The sequence below is a fragment of the Sylvia atricapilla genome, chromosome W, assembly GCF_009819655.1.
Source record: "Sylvia atricapilla isolate bSylAtr1 chromosome W, bSylAtr1.pri, whole genome shotgun sequence".
NCBI classification, from domain to species: domain Eukaryota; kingdom Metazoa; phylum Chordata; class Aves; order Passeriformes; family Sylviidae; genus Sylvia; species Sylvia atricapilla.
The window spans coordinates 8,145,632-8,160,882 of record NC_089173.1 but is presented as its reverse complement, the minus strand read 5'-3'; the positions used below and the strand labels follow the sequence as shown (position 1 = coordinate 8,160,882).

The 15,251-nt window shown below is 46.1% G+C and overlaps 1 long non-coding RNA gene across 1 annotated transcript; it reads left to right on the top strand.

Moving 5' to 3' along the window:
- The first annotated feature begins 5,937 nt into the window (after window positions 1-5,937).
- Window positions 5,938-13,494, top strand: LOC136373306 (uncharacterized). Its single transcript, XR_010745623.1, has 2 exons — window positions 5,938-6,194; window positions 13,144-13,494. It is a non-coding gene; the product is annotated as an uncharacterized lncRNA (long non-coding RNA).
- The last annotated feature ends 1,757 nt before the right edge of the window (window positions 13,495-15,251 follow it).

Genomic DNA, 15,251 nt, shown 5'->3' with positions numbered 1-15,251 from the left:
TAAAACAATCACTGAGAGAATGAGGCACACGTGTATCACCAAAGGCCTCTTTCCCTTGGGAACCATTGAAATGCACCACCACCCAAGTCCCAAAGAAAACCCAAATCCCAAAGTCTCTTTTGCACGTAGAACCAGGGGACGTCCGCTGTCTTGACATCCGCTCACGTCTGCGTGCCTGCATTCCTGTTTCCAATCTTGGGGTCCGCGTCTGCTTGCACTTGGACTCGGTAGGGCTTCACGTTCTTCGCTGCCACCCATCTCGGTCCGGCTCCTGTGGAGACACAAGCATAACCCTTGCCCCAAGTTACTAATTTGAATGGTCCTTCAACCTGTCCTGTATCTGGGTTTCTGACCAAAACTAAAGGATTCTCCTTCAGTTTCGCTTTTGTACTGTCCGAGAAATGTCTGATAATTGGTGGAGTGGGCTCCGCGAAAGAGCCATTTAGAAAGTTCAACACATACAAGGCTTTATTCAAGCGCATGTGTGGTGTTGCATCTGTCTCCCCCCTTTTCTGATTCTCCAAAAGGGATTTTAGTGTCTGATGTGTTCGTTCAATGATCGCTTGACCTGTTGGAGAATGCGGGATACCAAAAGTATGATGAACACCCCATTTCTTTAAGAATTTGTCAAGCACTTTCCCTATATAAGTTGGACCATTATCTGTTTTGACCTCTTGCGGCACACCTAATGATGCAAACGCTTGTAAAAAATGCCGACAAGCGTGTTGTGCCGTCTCACCTGTGTGCAGTGATGCAAAAATCGCACCTGAAAATGTATCAACAGAAACATGAATATTTTTAAATTTGCCAAAAGATGGATATTTGGTGACATCTGTCTGCCACAGTTGCAGACTGTGCAACCCTCTTGGATTGACTGCTCCCATGGATGCAGGAGGCTGCACACGCTGACAGTCTGGGCAGGTACTGATGATTTCCTTTGCCTGGCTTTTGGAAATACGAAAAGTTTCCATCAATGCCTGAGCATTCTGATGAAAAAATGCATGGCTCAGCTTTGCCTGTTCAAAGATGTTTGGCAAAGTGTTTGAAATTGGCATGGCTAATTTGTTTGCTTGTGTATTGCCTTTTGCTAAAAATTTTGGAAGAGAAGAGTGTGCTTTGATGTGGGAGACAAAATATTTATGTTTTCTCTTTTGTAGTAAGGTTTTTATGTAAAGTAAGTATGAATATAAATTTGCATTATCAAGGTCTTTTAAAAGTGAATCTTTAAGCTGTTTGATTACGTTTGTTACATAAGTTGAATTTGTGATTAGATTAAAAGGCTGAGGGAACAGTTCGAAAGCTCGAACCACTGATGCTAATTTTACTATTTGTGGTGAATTTTGTATTGTTTTTATATTTGCTTTTTATTGTCTTGTTGTCACATTTTGCTATGTGATTACCGATTTGTGAGGTTTTTTTGAGTCGTCGGTAAATATAGTTATTGCATCTAACAGCACGTCATTTATATTTGGTTTTTCTTTGAAACTTATTTTTGCCTTTAGCAATTTATGACTTGGAAAATGAATTGTACATGTGCTAGGATAATTTAACAATGCAATTTGCAAGTCTTCTGACTTTTGCAATGCCCAATCAAAATATTTTTTTTTCAAAGGCAAGTAAATTGTTGTGAAATTTTTGCTTGCCATTGTCAGCAATTTGGACCTAGCTTTGATGATGATTTGAGCTATCATTTCTAAACTTGTGAGGATTGTTTTTGGAGATTTGTAAGATAAAAAGATCCATTCTAAAATCAACAACGGGTTTGCTTGTGACACATCCTATTGAAAAATTAAACCATACAATTGTACTTTTTTTCCCAACACTGCAAGAAAGAATGGTAATGATTCTACAAAACGATGTGCCTGTCTGTGTTGGAGAGCTTCAGCAATTCTCTCAAGGGCTTTCTGAGCCTCTGGCGTGAGAGTTCTGGGAGATTTTATGTTGCTGTCTCCTCTTAAAAGATTGAACAACGACGTAAGTTCATCGTTTGTGATTCCTAAGATTGGTCTCATCCAGTTGATTTCTCCCAAAAGTTGTTGCAGATCTTGCAGATTTTTAACTTCTGCTCTAATTTGAATTTTCTGAGGTCTTATGGATTGTTCTGAGATTCTCCATCCTAAATACTTCCATGGTGCAATCTCCTGAATTTTTGAGGTAGAAATTTCCAATCCTGCACGTTGCACTTCTGCAATCACGCAGTCACGAGTTTTCTGCAGTTCCTGCTGTGTTGATGCTGCGATGAGGAGATCATCCATGTAATGGATGATTCTTGATTCCGGATATTTTTTCCACGCTGGAGACAAAGCTCGTGCCACGAACCATTGGCAGATTGTTGGAGAGTTTTTGAGTCCTTGGGGCAAGACCACCCAATGGTATCTTTGCAGAGGTTCCTGTCTGTTGATGCTTGGGATAGAGAATGTAAATCGAGGAGCATCATTTGGATGAAGTGGAATATTGAAAAAACAGTCTTTGAGATTAATGATCACAAGCGGCCAGTCTCTAGGAATCATCGTGAGAGCTGGAAGTTCCAACTGAAGTGGACCTATTTCTTCAATGATCTCATTGATTTTCTTGAGATCATGAAGCAATCTTTATGAACTTGAGGCCTTCTTACGAATTACGAACACTGGAGAATTCCAGGGACTATTCGTTGGTTTAATGTGTCCCTTTTCTAACTGTTCTTTGACCAGAATTTTAAGTGCACTCAACTTTTTTCGTTCAAGGGGCCACTGATCCACCCAGACAGGATTGTCTGTTTTCCAGATCAGTTTCAAAGTGGTGAGTGCCACAGTGACCCCCACTAAAAATCCACTTCCAGTCTCAGGCCCCATTGTGCCAAGATGTCTCTTCCCCATGCTGTGATGGGTTTTTGTATGATGAATGGACGAATGACTGCTGTTTTTCCTCCTGGTCCTGAAACAAGAATTGCATTTTCACTCTGTGGACAAACAGAATTTCCTCCAATGCCTGAGAGTGAGCTCAAAGGTGCAATCAGGCTCCACTCTTTGGGCCAAAAAAGGTATGAAATTACTGTGACATCTGCGCCAGTATCGAGCATTCCATCAATCGTGATTGTCTTCTCACCATAAGTCAATGAGCATGTGATGATGGGTCGATCTCGACCTAGGTGTTTCACCCATGTGGCATGAACTTCCACATGTTCACTCGAAGGGAAATTTTGTCGATGGAACACTGGCATGACCTGTTCTGTGGTGTGAGATGGCAATGCAATGGCTTTAGCAATTGATGTGTTCTTAGGAATGGTCAATGGTGGCTGTAGAGGTTTGGCCAAAACTGTCAATTCTTCATTGCAATTTGCCCAAACAATTGTAGGATAAATGATGAGACCTAAAATGCTGCTTCTTTCTTTACCTATGATTAAAAATTCTTGACTTTTCCATGAAGTTCCAGTGACTCCTGTTGGTATCACTGCATGATTTTCATTTAAAAAGCATACTATTTTGGAAGCTGCCAAGTCACATTGTGCACCTGGTGGCAGCAGGTCTGGATCACTGGGGATCCTGCACATTGTCCTGCTGAGGGCGTCGGATTGATTTTCTCTGACGACTGTCCCACTTGCAGAATTTGACTTTGAGTCATCGCCATCACTTGTGTTGTCGCGCGCTGACGATTTGCGCTCTTTTTGGAGTTTCTCGGAAGAGGCAGAGGGTTTCCATCCACATCCATTTTAGAATGACACTGGCTTGCATGATGCTTTCCTCTTCTGCATTTTGGGTAAACACTTGATGAATTTGCATTTTTTGTGTGCTTTGGGCAGTTTCTCTTGAAGTGACTTTGTTTGTTGCATTTGTAACATTGTGCTTTTATAAGTTTTGCCACCATCTTTGTTGTGGAATCATTTTGTCGAAGAGTTGTGAAAGCCTCTTGGAACTTTTTAGTTTGGGCTTCAATGAGTTTCTTTAGACGTTCTCTTAAGATGTTTGCTTGAATGGATGCCACATGCTGCGGTGTTCTTACTTTGCTGCATGCTTCTAACATTTTTGCTAAGGAAGGCTGACTTGGCATTGCACTGATGATACGTTTGCACTCTGTGTTGGCATTTGCAAATGCAAGACTTCGAAGCAGATGTGGCTTCGCTCCCTCATCATTGACTTGCTTGTTTATTGTTTGTGTGAGACGATCAATGAACGAGGAGAAAGATTTTGATGTGCTTTGCTTTATTTCTGTATAAATACTTTTTGGAACTCTTGTTGGTGAAATTTGTAGGATTGTTTTTTTTGCGGCTTCTTTTATATTTGTTAACACTTCTCGTGGTAAATTTCTTGCTTGACGACATGGCTCATTATTTGGTGGATTACTTGCCATTTTTGCCATAGTGATACTTGCATTTGATCCTCTTTGATATCTTCTCCTGAGGTCTTCAAGAGCTTTTCTCCATTTTGTTTTTCAGATAAGGATTTGTGAATCTGTAAAAATCATCGAAGCAATGGATTTGAGATCAAAAGGTGTTAAATCATATGTATTAAATGTTGCCTTCAAAAGTTGCTTGAAGTACGGGGATCTCAATCCATTATCACGGATGGCTTTTATCAAGTCTTTGACCATATCATGATCCAATCTCTCCCATTTTGCATTTTGTCTTTGTGCATTATATGCTACTGGCAATATTAAACTTCTTTTGTTTGTTGAACTAAGTTCTTTTAATACTTCTTTTTTTGTCTCAGTTCAGTCTGTTGCACTGGATATTTGTGCATTAGACAGCTGTGAATTTTCAAAAAAAGGAATTAATTGTTGTGATTTCAATTGTGACACTGTTCTTTCTATTCCGGAGTTTGCCTTTATTAGTTGTTTGTTCTCATTTTTTTGAGATGTGATCTCTTCATCTTTGAGGGATATTTCTCTTTTTGACATTTCTTTCCCTTTTAGTTGAGGGGTAAAAAGCTGAGATTGTTGTGCAGTACGCAATCCTTGTGCAGCATTACCAAGACAAAAGGTTGAGTCATCAGATAGTTGGAAGGTAACTGAAGAAAGCGTCTGTGGAGTTAACTGAAGAGGAGCTTGATTGCCTTTTGGTGGAAGGAGCACTTGAGGGAATTGAATGTTTGAATCTGGGTTGAATTCCAAAGCTGTTTCTTTAAATTGAGGAAAAATTTGTTTCATGAAATCTTGAGATAATAAAATTGAAGAAGCTTGAGATGAAGGACATGCAGTTGTTGATTTGAAAGGAATGCCTTGTGAAGCAGTAATATGAATTATGTTGTCCTTTGTGGCAAATGCTTGTTGTTGCAGTTGAGTTGCTGCATGATCTTTTGAAGTTAACAACGGCTTCATTTGTTCTTGTTGGAATTGTTGCTTTGGAGAATAAATCTGTTTTTTATATGTGACTGGGAAAAAATGATGCAATGTGGGTGTTCCGCCACTCGGTGGCGCTGTTGCTCCCATGGCTGGGTGAGGCAGTCGCCGTGGCCGCTGTAATTGTGCAGTCCCGCCACTAGGTGGCGCTGGCATCGCGACAACCGGACGCTTGATCGATATTTTGTTTGGGATTTCTTTAATTATTTGTGACAGAAGACGCTGTGCTTGTAATAAACTCTTCGTTTTTGGATCTTTGGGATACACTGCAGTGATGTTTGGATGTGCACCCATGTGCCTGAACGAGCTAGCCAATATTGAATCATTGAGAGGTTGCTGTGTTGGTATTGAGGCGCCGCTCGTGGGCGGGGTCATAGTTTGTGACGTCTGCTGTGAGGAGGCGGCCCATTGGAGAAATTCTCCGCCCTGGCCCCACCCCATCAACATTTGCACCGCCCCCGCCTGCTCCGATCCCGCTTGCATCGTCCCGGCACCGCCCTGGGAGGCGTTTCCCTCTCGACCCGCCCCCGGGGGCCGCCCCGTCCCGCTCGCCATCGGGGTTTACCCCGCCCGCAGCGAGACTGCGGCTTGGGATACATCCCACCCCACTGCGCCTGCGCCAACGTGAGCCGCGAGCGCCTCTGGGGTTTGCAGTGCACGGCTCTGCGCCTGCGTCTGCGCCGCCCCTCCTGGCTCTCTGCCCACACCTTGCGATGTGGACACAATTTTGTCCATTTCGCTTCCCGTAGCCTCCATCATCACCCTACGCCGAACTACCGGCACGGGCTTTTCCTCCCCCTTTGTCCCAGTCTCGCGGTCCGCGAAATCCCGACGGTCGCCCGCGAGTTGTTTTTCCCCGCGATCCGCGCCCCCCTGACATGGTGTGTTTTTCTGCTGCCCCCGTCACGTTCCGCGTCCGCGCCGTGTGATTGTTCCCGGCGCAATTGACTCGCATCGCCTTGGCGTCCTTGCGCCGCGGTGTTATCTCCCGCCGCCGGCGCGATTTGGGGTTGTTTTCCCTGCTGCTCTGGGGTTTGGCTCACTCCCCCTCCCCCCTGTTGTGTCTGTCCTTGCTCGAGTGGAGGAAGGGATGGCGAAGCGATTTCGCGCGGTGTCTGGGGAGGGGTAAACGGACTTCTAGATGGAATCCGATCTAAATCTTCCCGTTCCCCCCCCCTGGGGCAATTGTCCCATGTCCAGGGGACATGCTTCAAAAGAAAGCATGTCTCTATCCTGATCGCTAGGATGAAGTACAATTTTTTTCTTTCCCGGGACTGGCATCGGGGAATCAGGTTTCAGAATTTGAGGCTCCGAGATAAGCTCTTGTGATTTATGTGCCTCATCCTGGAGGAGCTGCTGGCTCTCTCCTGCTGCTATAACCTGGGGAAGCGGCTGGCTATCCCCTCCTCCCACATTCTCACTAGGAGATATGGGATCTGCCTGCTGCTGAGAAGCAGCTGGCTGTTGTTCAACAGAAGAAACATCGCTGTGTTCCTCCCGCGCAGCCCTCCGTTGCTGTAAAGAAGGAGGAACTGCCTTTTTATTACGTGAAATTGCTTCTAGCATGATTCTCCCTGCCTGCAATAGCTTCACAGCTGTTTTATCCTTTTTAGTTGCCCTGTGGTACAACTCCCTATTTGCCTCTTGCCAAAATGCCGGCTCAAATAGGACGTGGGTTTCACAATGTGGAAAGTTACACCGAACCCACAAAAGCAGAGCTTGAAGCTCCTTTTCAGGAAGGCCTGCAGGATGTGCAGACATGACCACCCGTAAAACGGATAGGATCTTAAGTTGTTCCTGGGAGACTCCCACCCCCATGTGTTCTAAATTTTGACCGGTCTCACCAAAACTGAAGAACAGGGTGCAGGTGTTTTCAAATTTGTCTTGGAGGTGTCCTGATCACCGACCAGCAGATCTCAGGGTGACGAATCCAGGGCCCTTGGAGTTCGTCTGTCCGAGGCGAAGTTGAAGTCAGCTGCTGTGGCCACAAATCTTCCCCTGTCTTCTCTGGATTTCTTCCTGGCTTTAGAGGGCTTTGTGCATTCACTGGAAAGCACCCAGTGAAGCCAATTCTCGGTGAGGTGCCCACTCGGTGCCCACCCAGGGACGCCAGATGTCGGGGGGGTTTCCTCACCCGAGCTTTAGGTGGTTTAAAGTCCTTGGCCCTCTAAAAAGCCCCGAGTCGCGTCCGTGTAAGAAAGCAGAGTCCTCAAGGTTTGTTTTCAGGTTTCTCGTGTTGTTTATTATTTGGTATCTCAAAATTTTCTCTGCTCCCCAGCCGAGGTCTGGACAGCAGCTGGGACACGAGGTGACTGCCCCACAGATGGGACGTCCCCTAACATTTATACAGATTATTACGTATTAGTTATTTACTATTTTGTGCCAATGCCCAGTGCCCACACCAGAAGTGACATTCTACTTTGGTCCAATCTACTCTAACTACTTTGTGCCATCACCGCCCCAGAAAATGGAGGATGAGGAAGAAGGAGAAGTACATAAGGTACCACCCAAATTCCACCATCTTGTCCCCATTTACTTCTATTCTAAAAATTCTAAGACTATTAAATTCTACATCATCTACTGTGCTAGACTACAATTTTCACATCCTGGGAGTTTGTAATTACTTCTGCAATGTTGAGAGCTTTTCCCATGGATCAAAATCAAACCCGGTGTCTCCCTGGGCTCTGTGCCAAGGTCTCCGAGCCCCCTCGACCGTCTCCACACCCCCCTGTCCAGGGCTCAAACTCCTTTCCTCAGGTCCCAGGCCATCCAAGGGGATGTCCTGGACTCCAACAGGAAAGGACACAGCGGGCAGTGGCGACCGGCCCGACCTACTGCGAAGGAGAAGAAAAAAGGGGGACGCCCCAAGGGACCCGCGAACGGCATGGAAGCCTTAGCGAAGGTCGGAAGTCTGATGGAGGTCCACTGGAAACAGCGCGACCAAAGGGACTTATTTCTTGCTATTGCAAGGTTATCGGATTTAGGCGCGATTTCACGCCCCATAAATATATTAAATTCAGAGGGGTGGGAGAGATATACCGCTGCCCTGGCTGAAGATACAAAAGCCACCGGCAGCAGAAAAGTTTTAAAAGCATGGGGAAAAGTTGAGAAAGCGTTGCGGAAAGCAATAGAAGAACAAGAAACTTGGAACGCTGCAAAAACGTGTTTATTTGCCGTTACGCAGCCGGGGAAAGGGGACCGCGGGACCGTGGGAAACCCCGGAGGAATGCAGGGAGCGAGGGAGGGGGGCTACAGTGCCGCGGAACCCCCCGGGGAAATGCGGGAAGCGAACGCGTTAACCCCCTCCCCGAGTGCATGCCTGAACCCCCCGGAACCCACAGGAGAACCCCAGACCCTCCCGCGGGAACCCCCAGATCCGAAACCCCCCGAAAAAAACGTGGTTTTCCCGATCGTTCCTCCCCGCCGCGTCCAGGGTCCGAATAAGAGCGGTAGCGGCACCTCGCCGGTTTCAGCGGCGCTCCCGCTAGGCGCGCCGGGCGGCGACTCCCCGGCAGAGCCCGAAACCGCGGTTTTTCCGACCGCCGAGTCGCGGCGCAGGCAGGCAGAGGAACGCGCGCGGCTTTTCTGGGGAAAACTCGCGCGGGAAGCGTGAGACGCCGAGAAGGCAGCCAGCGCCGCCGCGCTGACGGCAGCCCCGCTGCTACCACCCCCGCCATGTGGCCAAGATGGCGCCGACGGTCCAGAGCGGGGGCGGGGCGGCGGACCACATGGCGCGGAAAACCCGGAAGCGCGAAACCCCGCGACTGCGCGTGCGCAGGAGACCGGCGGAAGTCCGGACCTGCCGGTCTACACAGCGCACGCGCGGGAGAGTGATGGGGGGGCGGACACGCGATCGGAAGCCGCTCCCAATGTCACCTTATAAGGGAGGGGGCGAGCCCAGGGGGTGGGAATGGGACCGCCCCCACGAAACGTGCCAGCGCCACCCCCGGGGGGAGGGGGGGTCCGGGCGCAGGAGGCGGAACGGGGCCGAACCCGAGGGGACGACCGAACCCACCCGCGGAAGGCGGAACGGGGGCGGAGCCCGACCAAAAGGCATGGCAAACCGGAAGCCTACCACCAGTTCTCTTCCGACACGGAAGGGAGCCACAGCTCCGCGGCTAGTTATACAGAGAGCTCCGAGTCCAATTCGGAAACAGAGATAACAGAATTTATGAGGTTTACAGCAAAACCGAGCAAAGCTTTTAACAATGTAAGGGAACAAACTCGGTACAAACTAACCGATTGGGGTTTGTCGCCAGAGGACAAGCCAGCCCAGATTACTACCCACCATCAGCCGTTCAGGTGGGTCATGAGACACCTTACCAGCGACAAGGTGCTCAGAGACATCACCACACCAAACACTCCATCCTTCGTGCTCCGTATTACCGATCTGTTTCCAGGACAACCAAAGTAGATCCCTATTCTCCACACTCATCACACATGTACCTATCCTATTGGTGCCCAGCTTCAAACACAGGAAAAAGTTATTGTAACAACCCCGGGTGGGGATTTTGTGGGCATTGAAACTGCGAAACCATAGTAACAGATGCCAGGCCGTCAGGGCCTGGGTGGGACCCACAAGAGCCTGACAAGTTCCTACAGTTCACCTGGGCACCCGCAGGTTGCAAAACACCTCTCTTTGTACATGGAAACTCCTACCGAAACAGCTATAAAATCCCTAAATTTCCAAAATGCATATACTATAACATGACAGTCTTGCAGCCCAATCATCCTAGTTGGACAGTGGGTAAAGCATGGACAGTGGTCCTTCAAGGGTCGAAAAAGTGGGTGAATGTGCGAATTACCAGGCTCCAACCATCAGCATCCCGAGCGGTTGGACCCAACAAGATAATTAAAAGCACGCAGACAAAGAGAAACATGACCTACCCCAAAGCTGTACCCACAAGCATCACCAAAATCCCAATTAGCGATGCAAAAACCTTTCAGATGGACCGTTTAGCCAGGTCAGACCCGGACCCAATCCTTCGTATGTTAGAAGCTACCTTCCTATCCCTGAACGAATCTAACCCTAACCTAACCAATTCCTGTTGGCTTTGTTATGATGTCCAACCCCCTTTCTATGAAGGAGTTGCCTTAAACACCCCATTCAGTTACTCCACAGCCGATGCACCTCACCAGTGCAGATGGGACGCACCTCGCAGAGGTATTACCCTAAGTCAAGTCACAGGCCGAGGCAAATGCTTTGGTAATGCAACCCTAGCTGAGCGAAAAGGGAATGTCTGCACCAGAGTTGTAAAGCCTAACAGAAAGAATAATAAGTGGGTAATTCCAGCTGCGTCTGCAATGTGGGTTTGTCAGAGGTCTGGAGTAAGTCCGTGTGTATTTCTTCCCAAGTTTGATAATTCTAACGACTTCTGTGTCCAAGTTCTGATTGTTCCTAGGGTCCTGTACCACTCAGACGAAGAAATGTACAGCCTTTTCGAAGAATCTAGCAGACTCCACAAAAGAGAGATACTGACAAGTGTAACTATCGCAATGCTGCTCGGCCTGGGAGCAGCTGGCACGGCCACAGGTGTTTCGGCCCTGGCAACCCAACACCAGGGTCTGTCTCAGCTACAAATGACGATAGACGAAGACTTGCAGAGGATCGAGAAGTCCATTTCCTACCTGGAGAAGTCAGTTTCCTCGCTTTCAGAAGTGGTCCTGCAGAACAGGCGAGGACTGGACCTCCTGTTCATGCAGCAAGGAGGTCTGTGTGCTGCCTTGAAAGAGGAATGCTGCTTCTATGCAGACCACACCGGAGTCGTCAGAGACTCCATGGCAGAACTCCGAAACAGACTGGCTCAGAGACAGAAAGATAGGGAAGCTCAGCAAGGCTGGTTCGAATCCTGGTTTAACCAATCCCCATGGTTAACCACTTTAATATCCACTTTGGTAGGCCCATTGGCAATGCTACTTTTAGCTGTTACCCTCGGACCATGCCTGCTGAACAAGATAGTCTCATTTGTCAAAGCTCGCCTAGATCAGACTAACATTCTGTTCATAGGCCAACATGAAATGCTGTGAATTTATCAGGGAATATTGCCAGTCACAAGATTTCCAAACTTGTCTGGCAAAAAACTCACTCAGGTTTCCAAACTCCTTTTTCCCTTGTTAAATCCTAACCTTCTACCTCATTTAGTGCCTATATCTATATATATATATGTGTAACTACCTCGTTCTTTTGTGGAAGGGGGCGGGGGGGGGGGGGGGGGAGATGTGGTTGGATAGGGATAGGCGAGCGGAAGATCTCGGGCTGTAACGGGAAGGAAAGAGCATACCCCAACCCCCCTATGATAAGCTATCACTAAAGGAATGTAGACCCTTACTAACACGTGCTAGTACTTTTCCATCCCTCCTTCTAACCCAGGAAATGTAGCAATACCCCTCTGACGTAGTAAAGACCCCAGAGTATATAAACTACATTTTTGAGTTAATAAACGCCTTTGTAATCGTCTGCCACGTTGGTATTTGCGCTTGTTACTAGGCCCGGCGGTACCAGCAGAATGTACACGCCGTGCTGTCTGTTCTGAAGACCAAGCCTCCACAGTTGCTGAAAAGAAACAGCAACAGGCGGGTGCCTGCAGTTTTTTTTTCTTTCTTTCTTTCCTGTTTCGGCTCCTTCTTTTGCTAGCTGGGCTGCAAAGGCCTTGGCTTCGCTTCGCTTTGCTTTGCTCTCTGGCTGCCCCTGCCACCGGTTTTTTCCCCCCCCGCTGCCTCTGTTTGGTTGGGTTTTTTTTTTCCCTCCTTCCTTCTTTCCCCTCCCCCCCAAGGTTTGAACCGGCTCCGGACCTGACCTGACCTGAGAAGTTGGAGAAGTCCCGGGGCTTGCAACAGACGCGTTGCACCCTCCTCATCATGACAGTAACCCGTCTTTTCCCACTATTTGGTGTTGAGGAGTGGTTTTTTGTCAATAAAACGATTTTCCACTTTTCCTCCAAGGTATTTTCCTTCCCGAACCCAGGGCTGGGGGGGAAGGGGTGGTGGAGGTTTGGTTTAGGGGACTCCTTTTGGAGGTTCTTCCCTAATTTATTCCAAACCAGGACAGGAGCGAACGCTGTTTTTCAGAACAAACTGCGCGCTTCTTCTTTTCCTGCTCACTCTCAGAACCAGTCTTAAAGGTACAGAACACAGCATACAGTACACATAGAAGAGATGATTGAGGGTACAAGCATTATAACATCACCCTAGGACACAATAAACAATGGCCCTGTGCTTTGCCCTTAGATTAGTGGCCTTGTTGTCTTGCAGGAGCTATTTTGTGGAGAAGATGAGGGAATACATGTCCCTTGCATTTTCCTGGATTGATGTGGATGGTTTTATTATGCAGGTTCCCTCAGTCCTTGTTCATCCATAGTGAGCTGTTCAATGCTATTAAATATCACTATAAATAATTTTCTGTAATTTAAATATTACTTTTGGCACACTATAGGGTTTATGGAATCTAGTGTCAAACTGGTGTAAGAGAAAACAAACTTTAGGTGAAGAGATATTGAAATGTACCCTTAGGCATCCAGTTCCTGGGTGGCAGGGTGTGTGGAAGGATTTTGGGAGTGTTATAAATGAGAAGAAGCCAATTAAAAATAACAGAATTTATTTAACAAATTAAAAAGACAATTTAAAAAACAATAAAAAAAAACAATTAAAAAGCCACAATAAAATTGGACAACATCGATCGAATGTTGGGTGGGCAGAGTGACAGTAACAACGGTACCATCCAACCTCAACCACACACCCTATGTCCTGGTGTAAGGGTTGTTATACGGTTTATTTGTCCTGAGGCTAAGTCCATTGAAAGTCCAAATATTGATGTATCTCTTTATTCCCAAGCGAGGTCTTGTCAGAGGTTCCTGTAAGTGTGAGAAGACTTGATAGTCTTCCCGGATCTCGTCTTTGGGGTGCTGATTTGGTCATCCTCCAGGATCCTCTATCAAGATTGGCATCAGATGTCAAGCAGCTGTTAAGTGGAGGCCCATCCTTGATGAATGGGCCATCTCCAGTCCGGCTATGTCATTTCTGTTGCAAATGTTGTGGTTTCACAGCTTGCACCACAGGTCTTGGAATCTCGGAGATGCCCTGGAGTAGCTTTTTAATAGACCAAATCTTTGATACATGAATTTATCCATTACATTTACCACAGTCCCCCACCTTTTTATTTATCCAATAAATTCGTGTTCTACAGATCTTAGTTTTTCTATTTATCAATTATTGTCATATTTGTCCCATTCATCCTGCGTTATCTCACAGTATTTCTGGAAGGATACATTTTCTTTAACTTTATTTTCAAATCTTTCCAAGGCTTCTGCCACTTTGTTTCTCACTTTTAATTTCATTAACCTAGATGCTTTGGAAAGCTGTCCAGTCTTCAGCTAGTTCAGGGTCAGTGGGTGAAGCAGGAATTTGCATGCCTTGTACCCCTGAATGAATCAGCCGAACAAAACGGGATGAGACAAGGCAGAAATATGATTCCGGCTGTTGAGCATAAGATAAAAAATATTACCTTTTTCTACCAGATACCTTGCCCAAACAGCTGGTCCCACCATGAGGCCTGAAGTATAGAATTCCATTTCTGGACAGGCACAAATTTCAGCTGCCAATCCTCTTATTGTTTCTCCATAATCATCAATTTTAATACAACATTCTGATTCATTGAATTTTTCACAGACTCCTCCTTCTTCTGCCAATAAGTAATTGAGGGCCAACCTATTTTGATACACAAACACCCTCATTTGAGAATGCTGTTTGGCCAGTAATTCCAAAGCCTCTGAGGTTTGGTTGGAGACTATTTCTACTACTGCCTGTAATTTCATCACTCTATTTAAAAGACAGATAGGGGTTTGATATCCCCAACTCCCATCATTTGCCCAAGTTGCAGGAGCATAATATTTTGTTATTATTTTTTTTTTCGACAGGCCATTCTTTTTCTCTCCATTTTTGACTTCCTCCTGCTAAAGGCAGCCTTTTTTCAAATCTCTTTTCTGTCTATCCAAGGTTTCATATAGTGGGGCCCCCAACAGATTACCTTTTGTCCTGGGTAAAACTGAAAAATGAGGGCCTAATCATTCCCAAAGTGCAAGATCTCTTCTACTTTTGAGGTAGTTCACTATAAGCCTTTTCCCACATATCCAGTAGATACCATACTTTCTACTTTGTCTACCTTCTCAGGCTCTTTCCAGTACTCTTCAAAGGACTGGTAAGGGTTGGCTCCAGGACTCTTATACCAATATAATCAAATCGACTCAAACCATTCACAATTATCCATTTTTTCTTGGCTCCAAAACCCCTTTGGGGGGGTCAGGCTGCCAGACCTTTGACTTGTTATTTGAATTTCTTGCTAGGGTGGATATGCAGGGGGTGTAGCCTACCAATTCAGTGTATTCCTTACTTTCCCTACTGATACAAATCGTTCCAATGATTCTTTTGTCCAGAATCCACCCTTCAGGTCTTTGAATAGTTTTTGATATTTGGGTATTGTCCCATTTTAGGAGTTGTTCTGGAGTCAAACCCTCACCTTTTCATGGCCATTTTTCTGCTGATTTTAATTCTCTGCAAATCCAACAGTTAGATAGACTTAATTCCGTGGCAATTTCAAAGAAATGATCAAAACCTTACTTTCAGGGCTGAGTCCTTCCTCATTTTTGAAAAACAGAAGGCCTCATCAAATTGAAAATACACCCTATCATCTTCTTGATTGAGGAGATCCAATAGTATGGGTTCATTTCCTGAAAGTGTTTTGATCTCATGTTGATCTCATGTTTTAGTTTTTTTTTTTTTACCCAATACTTTTTTTCCATCCATAGTACATATTTCTAATTTGTTCCTGTCATAGCATAGTCTATTAATTTGATAGTACCCCCAAAAAATAGATTTTCTTTTCCTCCCTATCCACACAGTCTGGTTACATTGGTCACACATAGGTATACTTGGTATCTTTCCTG